Source organism: Felis catus, chromosome B2 (genome assembly GCF_018350175.1).
Source record: "Felis catus isolate Fca126 chromosome B2, F.catus_Fca126_mat1.0, whole genome shotgun sequence".
In the NCBI taxonomy this organism is placed as follows: domain Eukaryota; kingdom Metazoa; phylum Chordata; class Mammalia; order Carnivora; family Felidae; genus Felis; species Felis catus.
The window spans coordinates 30,015,397-30,042,020 of NC_058372.1; the positions used below are offsets into that span (position 1 = coordinate 30,015,397).

General features: G+C 41.0%; 1 protein-coding gene and 1 long non-coding RNA gene across 5 annotated transcripts in view; both read left to right on the forward strand.

The window, feature by feature from the left end:
* FLAI-K (saoe class I histocompatibility antigen, A alpha chain-like) overlaps positions 1–26,624 on the forward strand; it is a 184,168-nt gene that overhangs the window by 83,744 nt on the left and 73,800 nt on the right. The window lies entirely within an intron of this gene.
* On the forward strand, positions 12,681–14,616 carry LOC109499539. Its single transcript, XR_002156847.3, has 3 exons — positions 12,681–13,785; positions 13,957–14,066; positions 14,165–14,616. It is a non-coding gene; the product is annotated as an uncharacterized LOC109499539 (long non-coding RNA).

Below are 26,624 nucleotides of genomic sequence, written 5' to 3' on the forward strand. Positions count from 1 at the left end.
CAGGCTTCAGGCTCTGAGCTGTCAGAACAGAGCCTGACGCAGAGCTCGAACTCACGGACTGCAAGATCACGACCTGAGCCAAAGTTGGACGCTTAACCGACTGAGCCACCCAGGCGCCCTTCTTTTCTTTTATTAATGTGATATCACATTGATTGACTTGCGAATGTTGACCCAGCCCTGCATCCCAGGAATGAATCCCACTTGATCACGGTGGATAATTCTCTTCATATGCTGTTGAATTCGATTTGCTAGTATCTTATTGAGAATGTTTGCATCCATATTCATCAGGGATATTGGTCTGTAGTTCTCTTTTTTTGCTGGGTCTCTGTCTGGTTTGCTAATCAAAGTAATGCTGGCTTCATGGAATGAGTATGTTTTCCTTCTCTTTTTATTTTTTGGAACAGCTTGAGAAGGATACGTATTATCTCTGCTTTACATTTTGGTAAAATTCCCCTGGGAAGCCATCTGGTCCTGGACTCTTATTTTTTGGGAGAGTTTTAATAACTGATTCAATTTCTTTGTGGGTTATGGGTCTGTTCAAGTTTTCTATTTCTTCCTGTTTGAGTTTTGGAAGTGTGTAGGTGCTAGGAATTTGTCCATTTCTTCCAGGTTGTCCAGTTTGTTAGCATATAATTTTTCATAGCATTCCCTCCTAATTGGTTGTATTTCTGAGGGATTGGTTGTAATCATTCCATTTTCCTTCATGATTTTATCTATTTGGGTCATCTCCCTTTTCTTTTTGAGAAGGTTGGATAGAGGTTTATCAATTTTGTTTATTTTTTCAAAAAACCAACTCTTGGTTTCATTGATCTGCTCTATAGTTTTTTTAGATTCTATATTGTTTATTTCTGCTCTGATCTTTATTCTCTTCTTCTTCTGTGTTTGGGTTGTCTTTGCTGTTCTGCTTCTATTTCCTTTAGGCATGCTGTCGCTTTTTGTATTTGGTATTTTTCTTGTTTCTTGAGATAGGCCTGGATTGCGATGTATTTTCCTCTCAGGACTGCCTTCGCTGCATCCCAAAGCATTTGGATTGTTGTATTTTCATTTTCATTTGTTTCCATATATTTTTTTAATTTCTTCTTTAATTGCCTGGTTGACCCACTCATTCGTTAGTAGGGTGTTCTTTAACCTCCATGCTTTTGGGAGTTTTCCAGACTTTTTCCTGTGGTTGATTTCAAGCTTCATAGCATTGTGGTCTGAAAGTATGCATGGTATGATCTCAATTCTTGTATACCTCTGAAGGGCTGTTTTGTGACCCAGTATGTGATCTATCTTGGAGAATGTTCCATGTGCACTCGAGAAGATAGTATATTCTGTTGCTTAGGGACGCAGAGTTCTAAATATATCTGTCAAGTCCATCTGATCCAATGTATCATTCAGGGCCTTTGTTTCTTTATTGACCGTGTGTCTAGATGATCTACCCATTTTTGTCAGTGGAGTATTAAAGTCCCCTGCAATTACCACATTCTTGTCAATAAGGTTGCTTATGTTTGTGAGTAATTGTTTTCTATATTTGGGGGCTCCTGTATTCGGCGCATAGACATTTATAATTGTTAGCTCTTCCTGATGGATAGACCCTGTAATTATGATGTAATGCCCTTCTTCATCTCTTGTGACAGCCTTTAATTTAAAGTCTAGTTTGTCTGATATAAGTATGTCTACTCCAGCTTTTTTTGACTTCCAGTAGCATGATAAATAGTTCTCCATCCCCTCACTTTCAATCTGAAGGTGTCCTCAGGTCTAAAATTAGTCTCTTGTAGACAGCAAATAAATGGCTCTTGTTTTTGTGTTGTTTTTTTTTTTTTATCCATTCTGATACCCTATGTCTTTTCGTTGGTGCATTTAGTCCATTTACATTCAGTGTTAGTATAGAAAGATATGGGTTTAGAGTCATTGTGATGTCTGTAGGTTTCATGCTTGTAGTGATGTCTCTGGTACTTTGTCTCACAGGATCCCCCTTAGGATCTCTTGTAGGGCTGGTTTAGTGGTGATGAATTTCTTCAGTTTTTGTTTGTTTGGGGAGACATTTATCTCTTCTTCTATTCTCAATGACAGACTTGCTGGATAAAGGTTTCTTGGCTGCATATTTTTTCTGTTTATCACATTGAAGATTTCCTGCCATTTCTTTCTGGCCAGCCAAGTTTCAGTAGACAGGTCTGCCACTAGTCTTATGGGTCTCCCTTTATATGTTAGAGCATGTTTATCCCTAGAAGCTTTCATTTTTTTTTCAATATGTGAAATTTATTGTCAAAATGATTTCCATACAACACCCAGTGCTCATCCCAAAAGGTGCCCTCCTCAATACCCATCACCCACCCTCCCCTCCCTCCCACTCCCTATCAACCCTCAGTTTGTTCTCAGTTTTTAAGAGTCTCTTATGCTTTGGCTCTCTCCCACTCTAACCTCTTTTTTTTTCCTTCCCCTCCCCCATGGGTCTGTTAAGTTTCTCAGGATCCACATAAGAGTGAAACCATATGGTATCTGTGTTTCTCTGTATGGCTTATTTCACTTAGCATAACACTCTCCAGTTCCATCCATGTTGCTACAAAGGGCCATATTTCATTCTTTCTCATTGCCACGTAGTACTCCATTGTGTATATAAACCACAATTTCTTTATCCATTCATCAGTTGATGGACATTTAGGCTCTTTCCATAATTTGGCTATTGTTGAGAGTGCTGCTATAAACATTGGGGTACAAGTGCCCCTATGCATCAGTACTCCTGTATTCCTTGGGTAAATTCCTAGCAGTGCTATTGCTGGGTCATAAGGTAGGTCTATTTTTAACTTTTTGAGGAACCTTCACACTGTTTTCCAGAGTGGCTGCACCAATTTGCATTCCCAACAACAGTGCAAGAGGATTCCTGTTTCTCCACATCCTCGCCTGCATCTATAGTCTCCTGATTTGTTCATTTTGGCCACTCTGACTGGTGTGAGTTGATATCTGAGTGTGGTTTTCATTTGTATTTCCCTGATGAGGAGCGATGTTGAGCATCTTTTTATGTGCCTGTTGGCCATGTGGATGTCTTCTTTAGATAAGTGTCTATTCATGTTTTCTGCCCATTTCTTCACTGCATCATTTGTTTTTCGGGTGTGGAGTTTGGTGAGCTCTTTATACATTTTGGATACTAGCCCTTTGTCTGATATGTCATTTGCAAATATCTTTTCCCATTCCGTTGGTTGCCTTTTAGTTTTGTTGGTTGTTTCCTTTGCTGTGCAGAAGCTTTTTATCTTCATAAGGTCCCAGTAGTTCATTTTTGCTTTTAATTCCCTTGCCTTCGGGGATGTGTCAAGTAAGAAATTGCTACGGCTGAGGTCAGAGAGGTCTTCTCCTGCTTTCTCCTCTAGGGCTTTGATGGTTTCCTGTCTCACATTCAGGTCCTTTATCCATTTTGAGTTTATTTTTGTGAGTGGTGTGAGAAAGTGGTCTAGTTTCAATCTTCTGCATGTTGCTGTCCAGTTCTCCCAGCACCATTTGTTAAAGAGACTGTCTTTCTTCCATTGGATGTTCTTTCCTGCCTTGCCAAAGATTAGTTGGCCATATGTTTGTGGGTCTAGTTCTGGGGTTTCTATTCTATTCCATTGGTCTATGTGTCTGTTTTTGTGCCAATACCATGCTGTCTTGATGATGACAGCTTTGTAGTAGAGGCTAAAGTCTGGGATTGGGATGCCTCCTGCTTTGGTCTTCTTCTTCAAAATTACTTTGGCTATTTGGGGCCTTTTGTGGTTCTATACAAATTTTAGGATTGCTTGTTCTGGTTTCGAGAAGAATGCTGGTGCAATACAGACTAGGATTGCATTGAATGTGTAGATAGCTTTGGGTAGTATTGACATTTTCACAATATTTATTCTTCCAATCCATGAGCATGGAATGTTTTTCCATTTCTTTATATCTTCTTCAATTTCCTTCATAAGCTTTCTATAGTTTTCAGCATACAGATCTTTTACATCTTTGGTTAGATTTATCCCTAGGTATTTTATGCTTCTTGGTGCAATTGTGAATGGGATCAGTTTCTTTACTTGTCTTTCTGTTGCTTCATTATTAGTGTATAAGAACCTCGCTACTTTCAGAATTTTCTCTTTATCCTTGTAATTTGCCAGTTTCACTATGATATGTCATGCAGAAAGTCGATTCAAGTTACATCTGAAGGGAGTTCTCTGTGCCTCTTGGATTTCAATGCCTTTTTCCTTCCCCAGATGAGGGAAGTTCTCAGCTATGATTTGTTCAAGTACACCTTCAGCCCCTTTATCTCTCTCTTCCTCTTCTGGGATTCCTATTATATGGATATTGTTCCATTTGACTGCATCACTTAGTTCTCTAATTCTACTCTCATACTCCTGGATTTTTTTATCTCTCTTTTTCTCAGGTTTCTTTTTTTCCATAATTTTATCTTCTAATTCACCTATTCTCTCCTCTGCCTCTTCAATTTGAGCTGTGGTCGACTCCATTTTATTTTGTCCCTCATTTATAGTGTTTTTTAGCTCCTCGTGACTATTTCCTAGTCCCTCGATCTCTGTAGCAATAGATTGTCTGCTGTCCTCTATGCTTTTTTTAAGCCCAGCGATTAATTTTGTGACTATTATTCTAAATTCTTGTTCCGTTATATTGCTTAAATCATTTTTGCTCAATTCGCTAGTTGTTGATACTTGCTGGAGTTTCTTTTGAGGAATTTCTTGTATTTAGTCATTATGGGTAATTCCTGCGGTGGCGCCCAACTGTAGGGCACTTCCCCTGTGCTCTGGAGTAACTTGTATTGGTGGGTGGGGCCGCAGTCTGACTGGTTGTCTGTCCCCAGCCCACCATTGGGCCACAGTCAGACTGGTGTGTACCTTATCTTCCCACCTCCCAGGGGCAGGACTCACTGTGGAGTGGTGTGGCCCCCGTCCAGGCTACTTGCACACTGCCAGGCTTGTGGTGCTGCTTTGATGGGATCTGGTGTATTAGCTGGTGTGGATCCACAAGGTGCATGGGTGGGACGGGCAGGCTTAGCTCGCTTTGCCATTGGTGGTCCCCTGTGGGAGGGGCCCTGCAGCACCAGGAGGAAGGCGACAGGTCTGAAGGATGGATCCACTAAAGCACAGCATTTGGTGTTTGTGCAGTGCAAGCAAGTTCGGTGATGGGAACTAGTTCCCTTTGGGATTTCGGCTGGGGATGGGAGAGGGAATGGTGCTTGCCAGCATCTTTGTTCCCCATAGAGCTGAGCTTTGTCTTCTGGGGCTCAACAACTCTCCCTCCTGCTGTCCCCCCACCCTACCGCTCTCAGAGCAGACCTGTTGACTTTTAACATTCCGGATGTTAATTTCTGCTGGCTGCCAGAACTCATGGAGTCCGGCCCCTCCACTTTTGCAAGCCAGACTCGGGGACTCTTGCAGGGCGGGCTGCCCCTCCACTGCCCCAGCCCCTCCCACCAGTCCGTGTAGCGTGCACTGCCTCTCTGCCCTTCCACCCTCTTCCCTGGGCCTCTTGTCTATGCTTGGCTCCAGAGAGTCCATTCTGCTAGTCTCCTGGAGGTTTTCTGGGTTATTTAGGCAGGTGTGGGTGGAATCTAAGTGATCAGCAGGATGCGGTGAGCCAAGCGCCCTCCTATGCTGCCATCTTTCGCCCCAGTCCTCTCCTTTTTTTTAATGTAAGAATTTTAACTATAAATTTCCCCAATAGCACTGCATTCACTGCATCCCATGAGTGTTGTTGTGTATTGTTTCCACTTTTGTTTGTCTCTAAGTACTTCCTACTTTCCCTTGTGATATATTGGAGAGTTTGTGTGATATCTTTCAAACCTATTGAGAATGAATTTGTAGCCCTGTATATGTTTTTTTTTTTTGAACGTTTATTTATTTTTGAGACAGAGAGAGACAGAGCATGAATGGGGGAGGGTCAGAGAGAGAGGGAGACACAGAATCTGAAACAGGCTCCAGGTTCCGAGCTGTCAGCACAGAGCCTGACGCGGGGCTCGAACTCATGGACCGTGAGATCATGACCTGAGCCGAAGTCAGCCGCTTAACCGACTGAGCCACCCAGGCGCCCCTCTAGCCCTGTATATGATCAACACTGGAGAACATCCAGGTGCATTTGAGATACTGTATATTCTGTTGTTTGGGTTTAGAGTGTTGTGTGTATAGGGTTACATTTAGCGGGATCATTGCGTATGGTTCATGTCCTCTGTGTCCTCTATTTCTGTCTAGTGTCTGGTTGTTCTGTGCATCTTGAAATAGGGGTATGGAAGCCTCCAACTATTATTATAGAACTGTGTATTGCCACCTTTAGTCTGTCAGGTTTTGCCTCATATATTTTGAGTATGTGTTATTAGGTGTGTAAATGTTTATGATTATTTTATCTTCTTGTATTGAAAGATGTATTAGTATGTAATTTTCTTTGTGTTTTGTAACCTTTTTATTTAAAGTGTGTTTGGGGTGCCAAAATGGCTCAGTTGGTTAAGTGTCCGACTCTTGATTTCAGCTCTGGTCATGATCTCACGGTTGGTGGGTTCAAGCCCCATGTCAGGCTCTGCACTGGCAGTGTGGACCTCGCTTGAGATTCTCTCTCCCTCTCTCTCTGACCCCTCCCTTACTTGCTCATATGCTCTTTCTCTCTCAAAATAAATAAACTTAAACATTTTTAAAAAATAAAGTGTGTTTTGATTCATATTTCCCTCTCTATGATGTGTACTCTGGAGTGGGATTGCTGGATCATGTGGTAGTTCTACTTAAAATTTTTTTCACAAAGCTCCATAATGTTTTCTGTACCACCAGCAGTGACCAAGGGTTCCCTTCCTCCACACCTTCACCGACATTTGTTCTCTGGCCTCTTTTATATCCATCCTAACAGGTGCAAGATGACATCTCATTGGGGTTTGGATTGGCATTTTCCTGATGACTAGTGATATCGAGCACCTTTTCATGTACCTGTTGACAATTTGTGTGTCTTTTTTGAAAAAATGTCTATTCAGGTCTGCTATTTGTGAATTTTGTTATCTGGTTTTATCTTCTTGATTTCTATGTGTTACTTACATATTTTGTATATTAAACTCTTTTCTGATAATGGGTGGCCTACATTTTCTCACATTATGTAGGGTTCCTTTAGAGTTTATTAATAGTTTTCTTTTCTGTGTAGAAACTTTTCAGTAGATGTAGTTCCACATGTTTACTTTAGCTCCTTTGCCCTGTGTTTTTGCTGTGATATCCCCCAAATCATTGCTAATACCAATGACAAGGAGCTTTTTCCCTATCTTTTCCCCTAGAAGTTTTATGGTTTCACTTCTTACATTCAAGTCTTTAACCCATTCAGGTTAATTTTTGTCAGTGATATAACACAGTTACACTGCAACTTACACTGTCGCTGATTGCATGTGGATATCCAGTTTCCTATCACCATTTACCGAAGAGACTATCCTTTGCCCATTGTATGTTGTCTGTACCCTTGACAAAGGTGAGTTTTCCATACACGTGGGGTTTATTTCTGGGCTCTGTGTCCTGTTCCATTGTTCTGTATCCTGCTTTCATGCCAGTACCATACTGTTTTGATTGCTATGGCTTTGTAACATAGTTTGAAATCAGGACATGTAGTGCCTCCAGATCTGTTGTTCTTTCTCAACATCATTTTGGCCTTTGGGGTCTTTTGTGCTTCCACATGAATTTGGGGATGGTGTTTTCAGTTGCTTTGAAAGCTGCCATTGTGATTTTGTTTGGGATTGCATTGAATCTGTAGATCACTTTGACACTACGGATAGTTTAGCAATATTAATTCTTGTAACCCAAGGACATTGGATAGTATTTCATTTATTTGTCTCTTCTTAAATGTTTTTCATCTAAATCTTATAGTTTTGCAGGTGTGTGTCTTTCAATGGTTACATATATTCCTAAGTATTTTATTGGTTTTGATGCCACTGTAAATGGTTTGGTTTCTGAATTCCTCTTTAGGTATTTTGTTGTCGGTGTGTAAACATAACGTATTCTTATAGATTGATCTTGTATCCTGCAGCCTCACTGAATTTGTTATTAGTGCTAATGTTTGGTGTTGTTGTTGTTGTTGTTGTTGTTGTTGTTGTTTTTTGGTGGGAGACTTTAGGATTTTCTATATATGATTATATCTTGGTCAAGATATGGGAAAAACCTAAAGTGGAATATTAGTCAGCCATGTAAAGGAATGAAACCTTGCCATTTGTGTAATCATGGAGGGACTCTGAGGACACCATGCTAAGTAAAATAAGTCAGAAAGCAAAAGACGGATACCACATGATCTCACATGTGGAACCTAAAAACAGCAGCAACAACAACCAACAAACAGCACCCCTAAAAAGAGAAACAAAGCATTGTGCTCAAGAATACAGTGAACAGATCTGTGGTGGCCAGAGGTGGGCGTGAGAAGGTGAGTGAAACAGGTGAAGGGGGTTGAGAGGCACAAATTTCCACTTATAAAAGAAGCTTTGGGGATGTCATGTACAGCATGGTGAGTATAGTTAATAATACTGCATTGTCTATCTGAAAGTTGCTAAGAGAGTAAATTTTGAAAGGAAAAAATCATGTCATCTGCAAACAGAGACATGTTCAGTTCTTCGTTTCCAATTTGGATTCCTTTTATTTCTTTTCCTCACCTTCGTGCTCTGGCTAGGACTTCCGGTATGATGATGAATAGAAGCGGTGAGAGTGAGCATTCCTGTCTTGTTCCTGATCTTGGAGCAAAGGCCTTTGCTTTTCACCATTGAGGATGATGTTAGCTGTGGGCTTGGCATTATGGCCTTTATTATGCTGAGGTCCATTCCTTCTATATCCAACTCCTTGAGACTTTTTATTATGAAATGATATTCAACTTTGTCAAATGTTGTCTTTGCGTTTATTGAGATGATCCTGTGATTTGTAACCCTCTCTGTTCATGTGGTGTGCGTTTATTGATTTGTGTGTATTGAACCATCACTGGACCCCAGACATAAGCCCCACTTGATCATGGTTTATATTCCTTTTAAAAAGCATTTGGGGGCACCAGGGCGGCTCAGTCATTTAAGCGTCTGGCTTCGGCTTAGGTCATGATCTCATGGTTGGTGGGTTTGAGCCCCGCATCGGGCTCTGTGCTGACAGCTCAGAGCCTGGAGCCTGCTTCAGATTCTGTGTGTCCCTCTCTCCATGCCTCTCCCCTGCTCATGCTCTGTCTCTATGTCATGCTTTCTTAAAAATTAATAAACATTAAAATAAATTTAAAAGCTGTTGAATTCATTTTGCGAGCATTTTGTTGAGGACTTTGGCATCTTTATTCATAGGTGATATTGGCTGTAATTTTCTTTTCTTGTAGTGTCCTTGTCTGGTTTTGCTACCAGGGTACTATTGGCTTCATTAAGTGAGTTTGGAAGTATTTCTTCCTCTTTAATATTTTTAAAGAGTTTGAGAAAGACTGGTATTAATCCATCTTAATGTGTGATAGAATTCACCAGTAAAGCCACCAGGGTGCTTTACTGTGTTGGGGGACTTTTTATTCTTCACTCAATCTGCTACTAGTAATTGGTCTGTCCAGATTCTCTGTTTTTGTCTATGATTCAGTGCAAGTACATGATTCAGTACAAGTCCCATGGGGACTTGTATGTTTTCAGGAATGTATCCAATATCTCTCAGTGATCTAATTTGTTGCCATTTATTGTCATAGTAAATCTTATGACCTTTGAAAATTTGTGAAATCAGTTCTGTAGTTTTTTTTTAACATATATTTATTTAATTTGAGAAAGGGGGGAGGGGAAGAGAGAGGGGGAGAGACCGAACCCCAAGAAGGCTCAGTGCTGTCAGCGCAAAGGACAGCATGGGGCTCAGTCTCACAAACTCAACCATGAGATCATGACCTGAACCAAAATCAAGAGTCAGACACTCAACCAACTGAGCCAGCAAGGCACCCCACAGTTCTATACTTTTGTTTATAATTTTCTTTATTTGAGTCACTTCCATTTTTTCTTAGTGTAGCTAATGGTTTGTGAGCTTTTTTTAGCTTAACAAAAACCAACTCTTCATTTCACTTATCTTTTTATGATGTGTTTTTACTTGTTGTTTCATTTATTTCCATTCAGATATTTGTTATTTTCATCCTTCTAAACTTTGGGCTTATTCTGTTCTTATTTTCTAGTTCCTTGAGGTGTAATGTTAGGTTGTTTATTTGTGACTTTCTTTACATAGGCACTTATGGCTACAAACGTTGTTCTTAAGGACTGATTTCCTGCATCTTGTGAGATTTATATGTTCTGTTTCCATTTTTGTTTTTCTCAAGATTTTTTAAATTTCCTTTTTGATTTAGTCTTTGATCTATGGTTGTGCACAGGTGATCAGGATGGCTGGAGTCCTCCTGTTCTCCTTCCCTGCAGGTGAAATCCTTCTGATGGCTTCTTCCTTGGTGCTGAGTTGGTCCAGAGTGAAGCAGGGGGTGACACAGGTGAAATGTTTTCCCTGCTTTTCTGTGCAGCAACCTATGGTTCTTGTGCTCCACAGGGTTGTGCTGTGTCCTCGTGATGGCCTAGGGCTTTCCCAAGGCCATGTCACAATTTGTGGTTGTTTATTTGTTTGTGTTGGTGATTTTACAGAAGCAAGGGGTGAATGCTACTTTTTATTTATTTATTTATGTCATATTTTTAACTTTTGATTTTTTGGTTTTGTTTTTTTCCTGAAAGACAAACATTAAGAGCCCCTGGTCTCCACTCCTGCCTGCAGCTTGAGGGTCTGTACGACTGTTGCCTTAAGGTCTTTGTCTAGTAGGTTTGCATCAGTTCTTTCTCAGAGACAGTTCTACTGATAGAGTTTTTTCCTTTCAATGGGTCATACTTTCCTGTTTCTTTGTATGCTTTGTGATTTGGGGTTTTTTTTAATACACATTTGATCTTATGTGATAACTCTGGAAATTGATTCTCCCCTTCCCCAGAGTTTGCAAAGCTTTTTTGGTTGCTGTGTTTTGCTTTTGTGTTTTGGTCATTCTGTTGTGTAGAGTGTCTGCATGCCAGGTATCTACCTACGGTGTAACCTTAAGAACCTCTCAGATCATTTATGAGCCTGCACCCTTCCCTGGGCATATGTAACTTTGTAAATGTCTCTGTATTTGCAGCTGCTTTCCGGTGATCCAGTCCTTATATACTTCCTTTGCAAAATGGAAAAAAATGGAAAATGAAGCAGGGGAAAGCCTTTAAATACCCTTCAGGTTGCTTTAACCAGTGGAGAAAGGGCTTGCCATATTGGTGGTGGGAATTGCAAACATGGTTGCCTACGTGTCTCCTACATCCCCTTGACCAAAAGCAGCAAGCAGCGATCAGAACATTTATTCCTGATGTTTGGCGGGCATTGTCATAATCACTCACCTTAGCTTCCACGTGCTGTGTTCAAACTACTGTAGGAATCACTCTGGGTGTCTGTAAGGGGCCTGAGAGTCAGGAGGTGGTAGCCACATCTACGGTGCCAGGCTGAAATAGACTGAAATAACTGCCATTTACCATCTGAGACTTTCCCCTGGAAGTTCCAAGCCTTCAATACACTCCAGCTTTCCAGAACAGTTCTGTCAAATTGCATCAGTGCACCTGTTAACCAGGTGGGGATGTTGATTACTGATGCCTCCTACTCCATCTGCCCTGAACCACTTCTTCAGTCAGTCAGTGTGACTTGGAGATTCTAGTGGATTTAGCATATATCCCATTAGGAGTTTTTAATACAACTTTATGGAGATGTTATTCACACACCGATCACTGATTTATGTATACAATTCAATCGTTTTTATTACATTCACAAAGTTGTGCAACTATCGCTACAATCGCTTTTAGACCATTTTCATCACAGCAGGAGTAACCTTGTACTCATTAGCAGTCGCTTCCCCTTTCTCCCATCGCCTTTCCCCCAGCTCTGGGCAAGTGCTAATGTACTTTCGGTCTCTGTAGATTTGTGTATTATGGACATTTCTTGAAATTGGAATCGAGCCCCACGCAGTCCTTTGAGACTGGGTTCTTCCACACAGCATGTTGTCAGGTGCGTTCATGCTGTCTGCCATTATGGTGATAATTTGCATTTCCATCAGGGAAGGAGAGAAAGCACATTTACATATCCATGTTTATTATTTAGATTTCTTCTTTGTAACATTCCCATTCATCACTTACCCATGCTCACCTGCTCTGTGTCCTGGGAGACCATCCTCTATCGACCACTTATGGAATGGACTCCTGTATCTCCCATGTTCCCTTGCCTTCTGGCTTCCACTTGACTTTGGTAAATGGGACGTATTAGGCCATTTATTCACTAAGTAGTCTGTCTTATGCTCACTGATCTGAGCAGTGTTTACGTATTTTGCGGTCTAGCGCTTGGTTGCTAACAGGTGTGGCAAACAATTTCTCCTAATATATGGCTTCTATTTTCACTTTTGTAATCATGATTTTCGATGAACAGTAGTTATTACTTTTACCTAATAACATATAGGAATTTTCTCTATTAGAAATGTCTTCTCGGGGCGCCTGGGTGGCGCAGTCGGTTAAGCGTCCGACTTCAGCCAGGTCACGATCTTGCGGTCCGTGAGTTCGAGCCCCGCGTCGGGCTCTGGGCTGATGGCTCAGAGCCTGGAGCCTGTTTCCGATTCTGTGTCTCCCTCTCTCTCTGCCCCTCCCCCGTTCATGCTCTGTCTCTCTCTGTCCCAAAAATAAATAAACGTTGAAAAAAAAAATTAAAAAAAAAAAAAAAGAAATGTCTTCTCAGTTCTGTTTAACAAATTTTTCCTTAATTATACTCATAAAGGTAGTTTTTTGTAATCCTTTCTGAAATTTTATGGATTTTAATCGATTTCTTTCTGCATGTGTATGGTGTGAAGGAAAGGTTAAATCTGTTTTTTCCTTCATGAATAGCTAACAGTTGACTGACTTTTCATTGAAAACTCCATCTTTTTCCTCTTTCCTAAAGTCCTACCTCTATCAACAATCAAGTATCCACTTGGCGTTATTTCTAAACTTCTTATTGTACACTCGTCTCTTTTTTCATCACATAACAATTTTGTGTTGATTGTTCCAGCTAATTAGTATGTGTTTCTTTAGACAAAGTAAGGCCATAATTTTTGTGTTCTGACATTGAGGGTGTCTTTGCAACTTTTTATGTCTGAGAAGGACTTTTTCAAGTTACACAAAAAATTTTGACTTCAGCTGGGAACATGCATGTCAGGTGACTAAATATTTTGCTGCTCTGGGCGTGTCACTGAATGATGGTAAAGTGCCATAAGTATTGATTTTGGGGTTAAAAGAATTTTTAGCAAATAAATAAATTTGTAAATACAAAATCTGTGAATAATGAGGATTGAGTATAAAGGTGTTTTTTGGGCAAATTGGTGATGTTTCTGATGGTTACCAAGGGGCTGAGAGAGTTGGGGACTGCTATGGTGTTCCATGCTAGGATGGCCAGATATTCAATAAATTAAAATCCCCATAAGTAAAGCAAACATCATATATAAAACCTGGAAGGCTTTTAAATTCTTAAAAATCCCAATCTTCATTGGCCCAGTTAGGGCCAATGTGTTTATTTCTTCTTGTATCACTCCCTGAGGAGAGGCATTCTCTCAGCTTACCAATCGTGTAACGTTTTCACACGAAAACTACTCCCAAAATTAGGGTAGGTCTTAGGTTTAATGTTTCATAAGCAGGAATATTGTTTGTTCCAGACCCTAGTTCCAGGATTTAGTCCTTTTTCATAGAGTAACCACATTCCTGTATCCTAACATGTCTGCCAAAATTTGGTTAATGTTCTGTGTATCTTCTCAGAGGCCGATCTGCTCAGGAAAATCAGAACCAGAAGAGAGAAGTGAAAAGTAAGTTATACTGAGAGCGAAAAAGAATGAATCATGTAGGGGGGAATAAGAGGGAATTAGTGGGATTCATGTAGAGGGTGTACTTCTTGAAATCTCCCACTCTGGCACATTGTCTCTCTCCTCTCCACACACACACCAGTGGGCCCACATCTCCCTACACTCTACACACAGGCCGAGATCTTTGTGAAGTCTGTACAGCATTACATTGCCCTGGCCTAGCTCCTGGTGGAGCAGAACTTTCCAGCCATTGCTATCCATTGTGGGACGCCCTGGCAGGAGAGGTGAGTCAGAGATGGAAAGATGTCTTGTGTTTTGGGAGGAAATGAGACCACTGAGAGAAAGGACTGTGAACAATTTTCTAATGTTCTTTCTGCCAAAGGCTTTCCTGGTATCAGTAGTTAAAGATCTTTGATGACAACTTCTTGTGGCCACCATGGACACTGAGCGGGTGAACACTGCCATCAACTACCACCTGCCTGGAGATTCCCACTCCTACCTGCATCTGGTAAGCTGCACACCCACATGGACATCCCAGTGTCCCCTCCCACCCCCTGATTTCCTATGTCTTCATACCTTACATGCTTGTCCCTTCTTTTGGGTGTCTTCCTACTTTGGGGTTTTCCCAGTGCTACCATCTATCTCCTTCCATGAGACCTGAGCAGGCCAGTTTGGTCACACAGGTTTGGCCATCATGTTTGTGTCAGTTGAAAAGATGCCAAGGTTCTCAGTGAGGTGCAGAGTCACATTGAGGTCAGTAGGAGTGAGCTGCCTGATGAGATGGCCATTTCCTCCTCCAGTGAGTATTGATCTCATGAAACTGGCTCCTCCAAATCTTCAGAGTCTCCTTGTTCTTTCGTGTCTTTGTTTTGAACCATGTAGTGCAGGCAACGGGTGTCTGATGCCTAATGGGTGCCTGAGCAGCTTATGTCCCCCAATCTTGATGCCATGGTGGGATGTTTGTTTATTTCTATGTGGCGTCCTTTTCCTCCCTCATCCAATTATTTCTCTTTCTGCAGCCCAGTCTCTCCTCTGACCCCACACCCTACACACACACCTGCATGTACAGGGGTCTGTGTTTCTGCTAATCTCATGTAGGCTTTCCATGCTTTATTGTAACTGTGCATCTGTTCTCTGCAGTTGCAGCCATGTGAGGGGACTCACCCATTGTTTTGGAAGGTGACAGTCCCTCTTCAGGAGATGACAGCAGGCATGGGGGTGAAGGAGGCACTGCTGCCACCTGCCGCTGATAATCCCCAATCCCCACCCTATGGATTCCCCTTTTGTGTCACTATCACTCCCAAACCCCCAACTCCTGATTTGTTAGAATTGTTTCATACAACATCAACATGAAACATGCATGCATCAGTGGTATCTGTAAGTGAGTGAGTTTAGGGTCAGGTATTTTAGTTTATTTATTTATTTATTTTATTATTATTATTATTATTTATTTTTTTAAATTTACATCCAAATTAGTTAGCATATAGTGCAACAATGATTTCCAGAGTAGATTCCTTAGTGCCTATTACCCATTTAGCCCATTCCCCCTCCCGCAACCCCTGCAGTAACCCTCAATTTGTTCTCCATATTTATGTGTCTCTTCTATTTTGTCCCCCTCCCTGTTTTTATATTATTTTTGTTTCCCTTCCCTTATGTTCATCTAGTTTGTATCTTAAAGTCCTCATATGAGTGAAGTCATATGCTATTTGTCTTTCTCTGACTGACTAATTTCACTTAGTATATTATACTAACCCTCCAGTTTCCATCCAGGTCGTTGCAAATGGCAAGATTTCATTCTTTTCAATTGCCGAGTAATACTCCATTGTGTATATATACCACGACTTCTTTATCCATTCATCCATCGATGGACATTTGGGCTCTTTCCATACTTTGACTATTGTTGATAGTGCTGCTATAAACATGGGGGTGCATGTGTCCCTTTGAAACAGCACACCTGTATCCCATGGATAAATGCCTAGTTGCGCAATTGCTGGGTCGTAGGGTGGTTCTATTTTTAGTTTTTTGAGGAACCTCCATACTGTTTTCCAGAGAGGCTGCACCACTTGCATTCCCACCAACAATGCAAAAGAGATCCTCTTTCCCCACATCCTTGCCAAGATCTGTTGTTGCCTGAGTTGTTAATGTTAGCCATTCTGACAGGTTAAAGGTGGTATCTCATGGTGGTTTTGATTTGTATTTCCCTGATGATGAGTGAGTTGAGCATTTTTTCATGTGTCCATTGGCCATCTGGATGTCTTCTTTGGAGAAGTGTCTATTCATGTCTTTTGCCCATTTCTTCCTTGGATTATTTGTTTTTTGGGTGTTGGGTTTGATCAGTTATTTATGGATTTTGATAACTAACACTTTATCTGATATGTCATTTGCAAATATCTTCTCCGAATCCGTCAGTTGCCTTTTAGTTTTGCTGATTGTTTCCTTTGCTGTGCAGAAGTTTTTATTTTGATGAGGTCCCAGTAGTCCATTTTTGTTTTTGTTTCCCCTGTCTCCAGAGACGTGTTGAGTAAGAAGTTGCTGTGGCCAAGATCAAAGAGGTTTTTGCCTGCTTTCTCCTCGAGGATTTTGATGGCTTCCTGTCTTACATTGAGGTCTTTCATCCATTTTGAGTTGACTTTTGTGTATGGTGTAAGAAAGTGGTCCAGGGTCATTCTTCTGCATGGCACTGTCCAGTTTTCCCAGCACCACTTACTGAAGAGACTGTCTTTATTCCATTGGATATTCTTTCCTGCTTTGTCAAAGATTAGTTGGCCATCCATTTGTGGGTCCATTTCTGGGTTCTTTATTTTGTTCCATTGATCTGAGTGCCTGTTATTGTGCCAGTACCATACTGTCTTGATGATTACAGCTTTGTAGTATAGCTTGAAGTCTGGGTTAGTGATGCTTCCTGCTTTGGTTTTTTTTTTCAAGATCGCTTTGGCTATTCGGGGTCTTTTCTGGTTCCATACAAATTTTAGGATTATTTTTCTAGCTCTGTGAAGAATGCTGGTGTTACTTTGATAGGGATTGCATTGAATATGTAGATTGCTCTGGGTAGTATCGACATTTTAACAATATTTGTTCTTCCTATCCAGGAGCTGCAATCCTTTTCCATTTTTTTGTTGTGTCTTCTTCAATTTCTTTCATAAGCTTTCTATAGTTTTCAGTGCATAGAGTTTTCACCTCTTTGGTTAGATTTATTCCTAGGTATTTTATGGCTTTTTGTGTGACTGTAAATGGAATCGATTCCTTGATTTCTCTTTCTGCCGCTTCATTGTTGGTGTATAGGAATGCAACCGATTTCTGTGCGTTGATTTTATATCCTGCAACTTTGCTGAATTCATGAATCAGTTCTAGCAGTTTTTTGGTGGAATATTTTGGGTTTTCCATATAGAGTATCATGTCATCTGCGAAGAGTGAAAGTTTGACCTCCTCCTGGCCGATTTGGATGCCTTTTGTTTCTTTTGTGTTGTCTGATTGCAGAGGCTAAGACTTCCAATACTACGTTGAATAACAGTGGTGAGAGTGGACATCCCTGTCTTGTTCCTGACCTTAGGGGGAAAGCTCTCAGTTTTTCCCTATTGAGGATGATATTAGCGTTGGGTCATTCATATATGGCTTTTATGATCTCAAGGTATGCTCCTTCTATCCCTACTTTCTTGTGGGTTTTTATCATGAAAGGATGCTGTATTTTGTCAAATGCTTTCTCTGCTTCTATTGAGAGGATCATATGTTTCTTGTCCTTTCTTTTATCGATGTGATGAATCATGTTAATTGTCTTGCGGATATTGAACAAGCCCTGCATCCCAGGTATAAATCCCGCTTGGTTGTGGTGAATAATTTTTTTAATGTATTGTTGGAGCTGATTGGCTAATATCTTGTTGAGGATTTTTTTGCATCCATGTTCATCAGGGAAATAGGTCTATAGTTCTCCTTTTTAGTGGGGTCTCTGTCTGGTTTTGGAATCAATGTAATGCTGGCTTCATAGAAAGAGTTTGGAAGTTTTCCTTCCATTTCTGTTTTTTGGAATAGTTTCAAGAGAATAGCTGTTAACTCTTCCTTAAATGTTTGGTAGATTTCCCCTGGAAAGCCATCTGGCCCAGGACTCATTTTTTGGGCAGATTTTTGATTACTAATTCAATTTCCTTATGGGTTATGAGGCTGTTCAAATTTTCTATTTCTTGCTGTTTCAGGTTTGGTAGTGTATATGTTTCTAGGAATTTGTCCAGTTCTTCCAGATTACTCATTTTATTTGCATATAATTGCTCATAATATTCTCTTATTATTGTTTTTATTTCTGTTGTGTTGATTGTGATCTCTCCTCTTTCATTCTTGATTGTATTTATTTGGGTCCTTTCCTTTTTCTTCTTGATCAGTCTGGCTAGTGGTTTATCTCTTTTGTTAATTCTTTCAAAGAACCACTTTCTGGCTTCATTGATCTGTTCTACTGGTTGGTTTGTTTGTTTGTTTGTTTTTGGTTTAAATAGCATTAATTTCTGCTCTAATCTTTATTATTTCCTGTCTTCTGCTGGTTTGGGTTTTATTTGTTGTTCTTTTTCCAGCTCCTTAAGGTGTAAGGTTATGTTGTGTATCTGAGATCCTTCTTCCTTCTTTAGAAAGGCCTGGATTGCTATATACTTTCCTCTTATGACCTCCTTTGCTGCATCCCAGAGGTTTTGGGTTATGGTGTTATCATTTTCATTGACTTCCATATACTTTTTAATTTCCTCTTTAACTGCTTGGTTAGCCCATTCATTCTTCAGTAAGATATTCTTCAGTCTCCAAGTATTTGTTACCTTTCCAAATTTTTTCTTGTGGTTGATTTCCAGTTTCATAGTGTTGTGGTCTGAAAATATGCACGGTATGATCTTGATCTTTTTGTACTTACATAGGGCTGATTTGTGTCCCAGTATATGGTGTATTCTGGAGAACGTTCCATGTGCGCTGGAGAAGAATGTATATTCTGCTGCTTTAGGATGAAATGTTCTGAATATATCTGTTAAGTCCATCTGGTGCAGTGTGTCATTCAAAGCCATTGTTTCCTTATTGATTTTTTGATTAGATGATCTGTCTATTGCTGTGAGTGGGCTGCTGAAGTCTCCTACTATTATGGTATCACTATTGATGAGTTTAAAGAAAGTTTAAAGAAACAAAGATGTTTGTGATTAATTGATTTATATATTATGGTGCTGCCACATTTGGCGCATAAATGTTTACAATTGATAGGGCTTCTTGGTGGATAGACCCCTTGATTATGATATAATGCCCTTCTGCATCTCTTGATACAGTCTTTATTTTAAAGTCTAGATTGTCTGATAGAAGTATGGCTACTCCGGCTTTCTTTTGTTGACCATTAACATGATACATGGTTCTCCATCCCCTTATTTTCAACCTGAAGGTGTCTTTAGGTCTAAAGTGGGTCTCTTGTAAACAGCATATAGATGGACCTTATTTTCTTATCCATTCTGTTCCCCTATGTCTTTTGATTGGAGCATTGAGTCCATTGATGTTTAGAATGAGTCCTAAAAGATATGAATTTATTGCCATTATGATGCTTGTAGAGTTGGGGTTTTTGGTGGTCTTCTCTGGTCCTTTCTAATCTTTGCTGGTTTTGGTATATATATATATATATATATATATATATATATATATATATATAGTTTGTTTGTTTGTTTTTCATCTTTTCTCCCCTCAGTGAGTCTCCCTTAAAATTTCTTGCAGGGCTGTATTAGTGGTCACAAACTCCTTTAATTTTTGTCTGGAAAACTTTTTATCTCTCCTATTTTGAATGACAGCCTTGCTGGATAAAGAATTCTTGGCTGCATATTTTTCTGATTCAGCACACTGAATATATCCCGCCACTCCTTTCTGGCCTGCCAAGTTTCTGTGGATAGGGCTGCTGCAAACCTGATCTGTCTTCCCTTGTAGGTTAGGGACTTTTTTCCCTTGCTGCTTTCATGATTCTCTCCTTGCCTGAGTATTTTGTGAATTTGACTATGATGTGCCTTGTTGATGGTCGGTTTTTGTTGAATCTAATGGGGGTCGTCTGTGCTTCCTGGATTTTGATGTCTGAGTCTTTTCCCAGGTTAGGAAAGTTTCTGCTATGATTTGCTCACATAACCCTTCTACCTCTATTTCTCTCTCTTCCTCTTCTGGGACCCCTATGATTCTGATATCGTTCCTTTTTAATGAGTCACTGATTTCTCTAATTCTTAAATCATGCTCTTTTGCCTTCACCTCCCTCTTTTTTTCTGCTTCATTATTCTCTATAAATTTGTCCTCTATATCGCTGATTCTCTGTTCTGCCTCATCCATCCTTGCTGCCGCTGCATCCATCTGTGATTGCAGCTCAGTTATAGCATTTTTATTTCGTTCTGGCTATTTTTTACTTCTTTTATCTCTGTAGAAGGGATTCTAATCTATTTTTGACTCCCACTAGTATTCTTATTATCGTGATTCTAAAGTCTGGTTCAGACATCTTGCTTGTATGTGTGTTGGTTAAATCCCTGGATGTCGTTTCTTCATGCTCTTTCTCTCAGATGAATTCCTTCATTTTGTCATTTTGAAGGGAGAAAGGAATTAATGACGTACAAAAATTGAAAATAAAAATATTAAAAGTAAAAAAACATTAAAATTAAAAATTAAAAACACACCCACACAAAATTCAAATAGATGATGCTAGATCTTAGGTGTGTTTTGGTTGGGTGTAGAAAGTGGTTTGACAGATTAAAGAAATAAAGGGGGGGGAAGGAAATCATTTGAGAATTTGAAAGAATGAATACACTGAGATAGACTAAAATGAGATGATGGGGGTAAAATAGAATTTGAAAAAATATACAGAAAAGTAAAGAATATAGTAAAAAAAAATTTTTAATAAAAACTAAAAATAAATATGATTTTTCCTTTTTCTGTATTCAAGAAAAAAGAAAGGAAATGAAAAAGAGAAAAAAGATAAAATCAAAAAGAAAGAAAAAAGGAAATAGTTTGAAAATTTGAAAAGTGAATATGCTGTAGTAGACTAAAATAAAATGATGGAAGTAAAATAGAATTTGAAAACGTTTACATAAAAGCAAAAAATATAGTAATAAAAGTTGAATAAAAATATTTTTAATAGAAATTGAAGTTTACCTTAAATTACCTTACCTGACATTTTTCTCTTTCTGCATTCAAGAAAAAGAAAAGAAACGAAAAAGAGAAAAAAATAAAAATAAAGAAACTAAATAAAATAAAAAGGAATTTGTTTGAAAATTTGAAAAGGTGAATACACTGAAGTTGAATAAAATAAAATGATGGAATTAAAATAGAATTTGAAGAAATTTACATAAAAGTAAAAAATATAGTAATAAAAATTAAAGAAAAATATTTTTAATAAAAATTGAAAATAAAAATGAAATTTTTCTATTTCTGTATTCAAGAAAAAGAAAAGACATGTAAAGAGAAAAAGAAAAAAGAAAAGAAAGAAAATTGAATAGATGAACCTGCTAACAGATTGAAATAGGACCGAAATTATTTCATTTTCCCCTGGAAGTCAGTCTATGTAGCGCTTCATACTCCATAAACTAAGCAGGTGGTGAGACTTGTTCTTGAGAGCGAAGTTGCCCAGTTGGGCGGGGCTCAGTGTAATGGCTCTGCTCTCCTCTAGATGGCGCTTTTAGCCTACTGGGGTGGATTGTTGTGGTGCCCCTAGGTGCACATGCCCATTCCCATGCATGGGAGTCATGAATATGGCGCCACCCAGCTACCCACCATGTTCTCCCGAATCAGCAATCGCGCACCCGTCCTCCTTCTTCAGCTTTCGTCCACTCCCCACTTTTTCACTCTCCGTGACCAGGCCCCAGGCAGTGCCTCTCTCCCAAGTTTTGTCTCAGATGTGGCTGTTTTCCTCGGCCCCTTATTTCTGAAGGACTGCAACTTTGACCCGTTCCACCCCTCTGTGGGAGGGTCTCACTGAACAGTGGCTGAATGAGCAATGGCTGAATGTCAGCTGCAGCCAGGAACGCTTGCTGGACCCTGCTGCTGCCAGTGCCCTGAGACTACGGCCAGATGCCGGCCCGCCCCAGAAAAAGTTCGCAGGATAGTGTAGCAGCAGCGTTTCAGGGATTATGGAAAATCACAACACACATCTGGCACCAGGCTTCACCCTTAATGACCTTGTTCCAGCACCAGTGAATGTGGCCATTCTCTGAGGTCTGCTGGGACCAGGTGGCTTCAACAGTCTCTACCAAATGTCATTCCAGCAGTGGAATCGCTTTTCCCCGTGCAGCCTGAGAACCTCCCAGACCCCACTCTGCTCCTGGGGATTTGCCCTTCCCACCAGAGCATCACCAGGTATCGAGCTGCGGAGTTGCAGCCTTTGCGCTCCCCTTGTTTACAGTCTGAATGGAATTTAAGCCCTCTCCTTTCTCCTTTCTCCCTTTTTAGTTTAGTCCCTGCGGCTGTTTCCAATTTTCCACTTTCTCTACAGCTGTTTTTGGGGACGGGTGCTTTTCCTGTATTCTCCCCCCTCCCCAGTCTCCATCCTCTCATCCTCTTTCTGCCCGCAAAAGCAGTTCCCCACCCTCAGTGTCTCCTCGCTCCCCAAATTCACTTCTCTGCACCATGTACCTGCTGAAGTCTGTGGTTCAGATTGTGCAGATTGTTGTGTTAATCATACAATCAGTTTTCTAGGTGTATAGGGTGGTATAGTGTTGGTCTGGCTGTATTTCATGGACGCAAGACACAAAAAAAACTTCCATGTTGTTCTGCTATCTTTGCTCCTCCCATATTTTACTTTTTTAATGTTTATTCATTTTTGAGAGAGAGACAGAGAGAGTGTGAGTGAGGGAGGGGCATAGAGAGAGGGATATACAAAATCCAAAGCAGGCTCCAGGCTCCAAGCTGTCAGCAGGGAGCCCAACACGGGGCTTGAACCCACAAACTATGAGATCATGACCTGAGCCAAAGTCAGGCCCTTAACTGCCTGAGGCACCCAGGCACCCAGGGTCAGGTGATTTTAGAACACAATTCAAGGTTGGTTTCTGTAAAGCCTTGGGGCTCGTGTACTGTGCTGTGGAGCCTGGGTCCAAGGGCAGTGAAGCTGGTTTCCTGTTCTTGTAGTGTCTTTGTCTGCTTTGGGAAATCTTGGTAATGCTGGCAACATAGACGAGTCAGGAAGTGTTCTCTCCTTGTCAATTCTGGAAGACTTTGAGGAGACTGGTGTTTATTCTTCCTCGAATGGCTGGCAGAATTTTCCGGTGAAGCCATCTGATCCAGGATATGTCTTTCTGTTTTGACAGTGATTCGACCTTCTTATTAGTTATGGGTCTTGTCAGGTTGGCTGTGTGTTTATGATTAAGTCTGTGTAGGTTGTCTGTTCCTACGAATTTCTCCATTTCAAGTAGGTTTTCCAGTTTTTTCCTGTGCACTTGTTATTTCAGTGTGGCTTTCCCCCCACTCATTACTTGTTGGATTTAATTGTTAAACTATTTTACTTCACAAAATGTGTACTTTTTAAAAATTGTCAATTAAGGAGCACCTGGGTGTCTCAGTCTGACTCTTGGTTAAGGCTCAGGTCATGATGTCACTGCTGGTGGGTTAAAGGCATAAATTGGTCTCCACCACACAGTGAGGAGCCTGCTTGGGATTATCTCTCCCTCTCTTTCTCTCTCTCTCTCTGCCCCTCCACCACTCATGCTCACTCTCTCCTTCTCTCTCAAAGTGAATAAACAAACTTAAAAAATATACTTTAGAGGGGTGCCTGGGTGGTTCAGTTGGTTAAGCGACCGACTTTGGCTCAGGTCATGATCTCACGGTTGGTGAGTTCGAGCCCCACATCGGGCTCTGTGCTGACAGCTCAGAGCCTGGAGCCTGCTTCCGATTCCGTCTCCCCCTGTCTCTACCCTTTCCCTGCTCTCTCTCTGTGTCTCTCTGTCTCTCAATAATAAATAAAAACGTTAAAAAATTATATATATATATATATACTTTAGTAAAAATTATCCAATTGAGGGAAATTTTTCAAAGAATATAAAAACTACCACAATATCCATCACTTATTAAGAAAATTGGTATTTTTACAGTTTATTCTTTCTAATTAATTTCTTTGAAAAAAATTTTCAATTTGAATATAGTTGACACAAGATTACATTAGTTTCAGGTGTACAACACAGTGACTCACTTTGTGTCTATACCATGCCCTGCTCAGCACAGTGTAGCTACCATCTGTCACCACATAATGATGTTACAGTATCACTAATGATATTCCCTGTTCTGTGCCTTTTATTCCTATGACCTGTTCCCTCCAGAACTGGAGCCTGTGTCTCCCACTCCCTCACCCTGGTGCCCATCCTCCAACCCCCTTCCCTCTGTATTTATCATCAGTTAGTTCTTTGTATTTATAGGTCTCATTCTGCTGTTTGTTTATTTGTTTTGGTTTTTAGATTCCACATATGAGTGGAATCATATGGTCCTTGTCTTTCTCAGTCTGATTTCTTTCACGTAGCAGACACACTGCCCTGTGTGTCCATCCATGTTGTCACAAGTGGCAAGATCTCATCCTTTTTGTGGCTGCATAATAGTCTATCTGTGTATTTGTATATGTGTGTATATACCACACATCTTCCTTAGCCATTTGTCTATGGGTGGACACAGGTTGTATCAGTGGGACTTTTACAAGAACCTCACGTGCTGTACATCATCTGGGATGAGGGTGCCCCCTCGTGTCCGGGGACCTGTCCAGGTGCTGGAGCTGAAGGAGACCCTAGGGAGGGCCTGGCTGAGGAGGAGAAAGGCAGCTGGGTCTTCTCTCCTTAGTCCTGTGGCCGCACGTGGGGCGAAGGGTAAGGGGACATCCCCCACTGCTCTGCTCTCAGGTGGATTCTAACTGAGAAGCCTGAGTGGGGTCTGGACTGTAAGTCAGGTAGAGATGTCTGAGCAGAAGCCTGGGCACCAGTGGGGACAGGATGAGGTTTCTGAGCAGCCCTGGACTCCACAGGGGTCAGGCTCAGGGGTGAGGTGGGATTGCAGGAGAGGAGAGCTCAGGAGCCAGTGCCATTGCTGAGGTGTCTGTGTCCCTGTGCACCTCCTCCTCCAGCTCCTTGGTGTTGAAACAGGGAAAACCAAGAAGTTGAAACACTTCGTTGGGCTCCTTATTTCTAAATGTTTCAAAACTTAGTGAAACAAAAAAAACATTTCTGATTTGGAAATAGCATGTCAATGTCTATATGGTAGTCTGCAGTGTAGATGTGCACACTGGGTTATAGGACTAAGACGACAACTTCCCTAAAACTCCTGCCAGAAAATATAAAAGGGGTCCTTGTGGTGGAGGCACAACCTGGTCCCCAGAACTCTCTCTCCGAAGGCACATGAGACCCAGCTGACACCTGGTGTGAGTGCATCCTGTGCCACAAATGTTAAGAGTGAACACACACGCTTCATTTAACACCCATCCTCCCCTGGGGATTGCACAAATACATTTGTGGGTATTTTCCTCTACTGGGCAGGGATCACAGCAGGAAAGGTTGTCTGAGAATTGGCTCATTAATATCACTGGGGATGATAGGGCCCTGAAGAGATACATACCAGTAGAGGGAGTGCCATGACAGGCATATTGCATGAAGAACCTCCAATAAGTAGCTCCTGGTTACTCAGCTTTCCCTCAGCTGTTCAATCAAACACTAATGTAGGTGCTGCTGGGCAGGGACCTTGAAGATACAAGCAAGGTCTCGTATCAGTTGACCTTAAGTAAGGGAGATTACCTTAGGTTGGACGGCCCTAATCAGGTGAGTTTTTAAAAGGACTTGGTTCTTCCTGAGCAAAAGGATTCGAAGTGTGAGAGGGATTCAGTGTGAATGGGTTCCCTATTGTTGGCACTGAAAATGGAGAGGCACAGTGGCGAACAATGCTTGTGGGCACTAGGGACCATTCCAGCTGGCAAAGAAATGGGGACTTCAGCCTTATAACTGTAAGAAACAGAATTCTGCCACCAGCTCTGTATGAACTTGAAGGAGCAATCCACCGAAAGATGACAACACAGCTTTGTGAAATCATGAACAGAGAAGCCATCTACATCTAGATTTCTGACTAAAAAGCTGTAGGGAAATGAATGTGTGTTGGGGCACCTGGGTGGCTCAGTCAGTTAAGCGTCTGACTCTTGATTTCAGCTCAGGTCATAACCTCAACAGCTTGTGAGTTTGAGCCCCTCTACAGGCTCTGCATTCATAATGCAGAGCCTGCTTGGGATTTTCTCTCCCTTTCTCTCTGCCCCTCCCACCCTCTCAAAATAAATACACTTTTAAAAAATTCATGAGTGTCCTTTAGAGCCACTAAGTTGTGGCTCTGCAGTAATAGAAAATGAATATACAAGCTCACTATGCAGCAAATCAGCTCATTGCATTTTTTCCGCTGAAATGAATGTGAACTACCATGCACACTAGTTGCATGAAACCAAACCTTTCCTGACTTTTCGGTGTATACCATTTAGTGGTTTTTATGTGATGCAGTGAAGTTCTAATACAGTCATATTTCATTCATGCATTCAACAACAATTAATTTAGAGCCTACTATGCACCAGGAATGGCTTTCTATCCTGGGGATACAGGTGTCACCAAATAAGCTCAAAGCCCCTGTGCTCATGAGCCTTGCATTCTAGAGGCTTCCCAAGAGTGAGACGGAGCCACTGGAGCATTTTCAGTGAACACATGATGTGACCTGACTCACATACCAGGATCGCTGACCCTGTGGGGAGAAGAGCCCCAGGTGGCAAGTGATGCGGGGCACCAGGGCCACAATCCAGCCGGGAGAGGGTGGTGGAGACTAAGGGGAGGAGAGGGCCTGAGGCATGAGAGAGACGGAGGGATGGGCTGCAGACACAA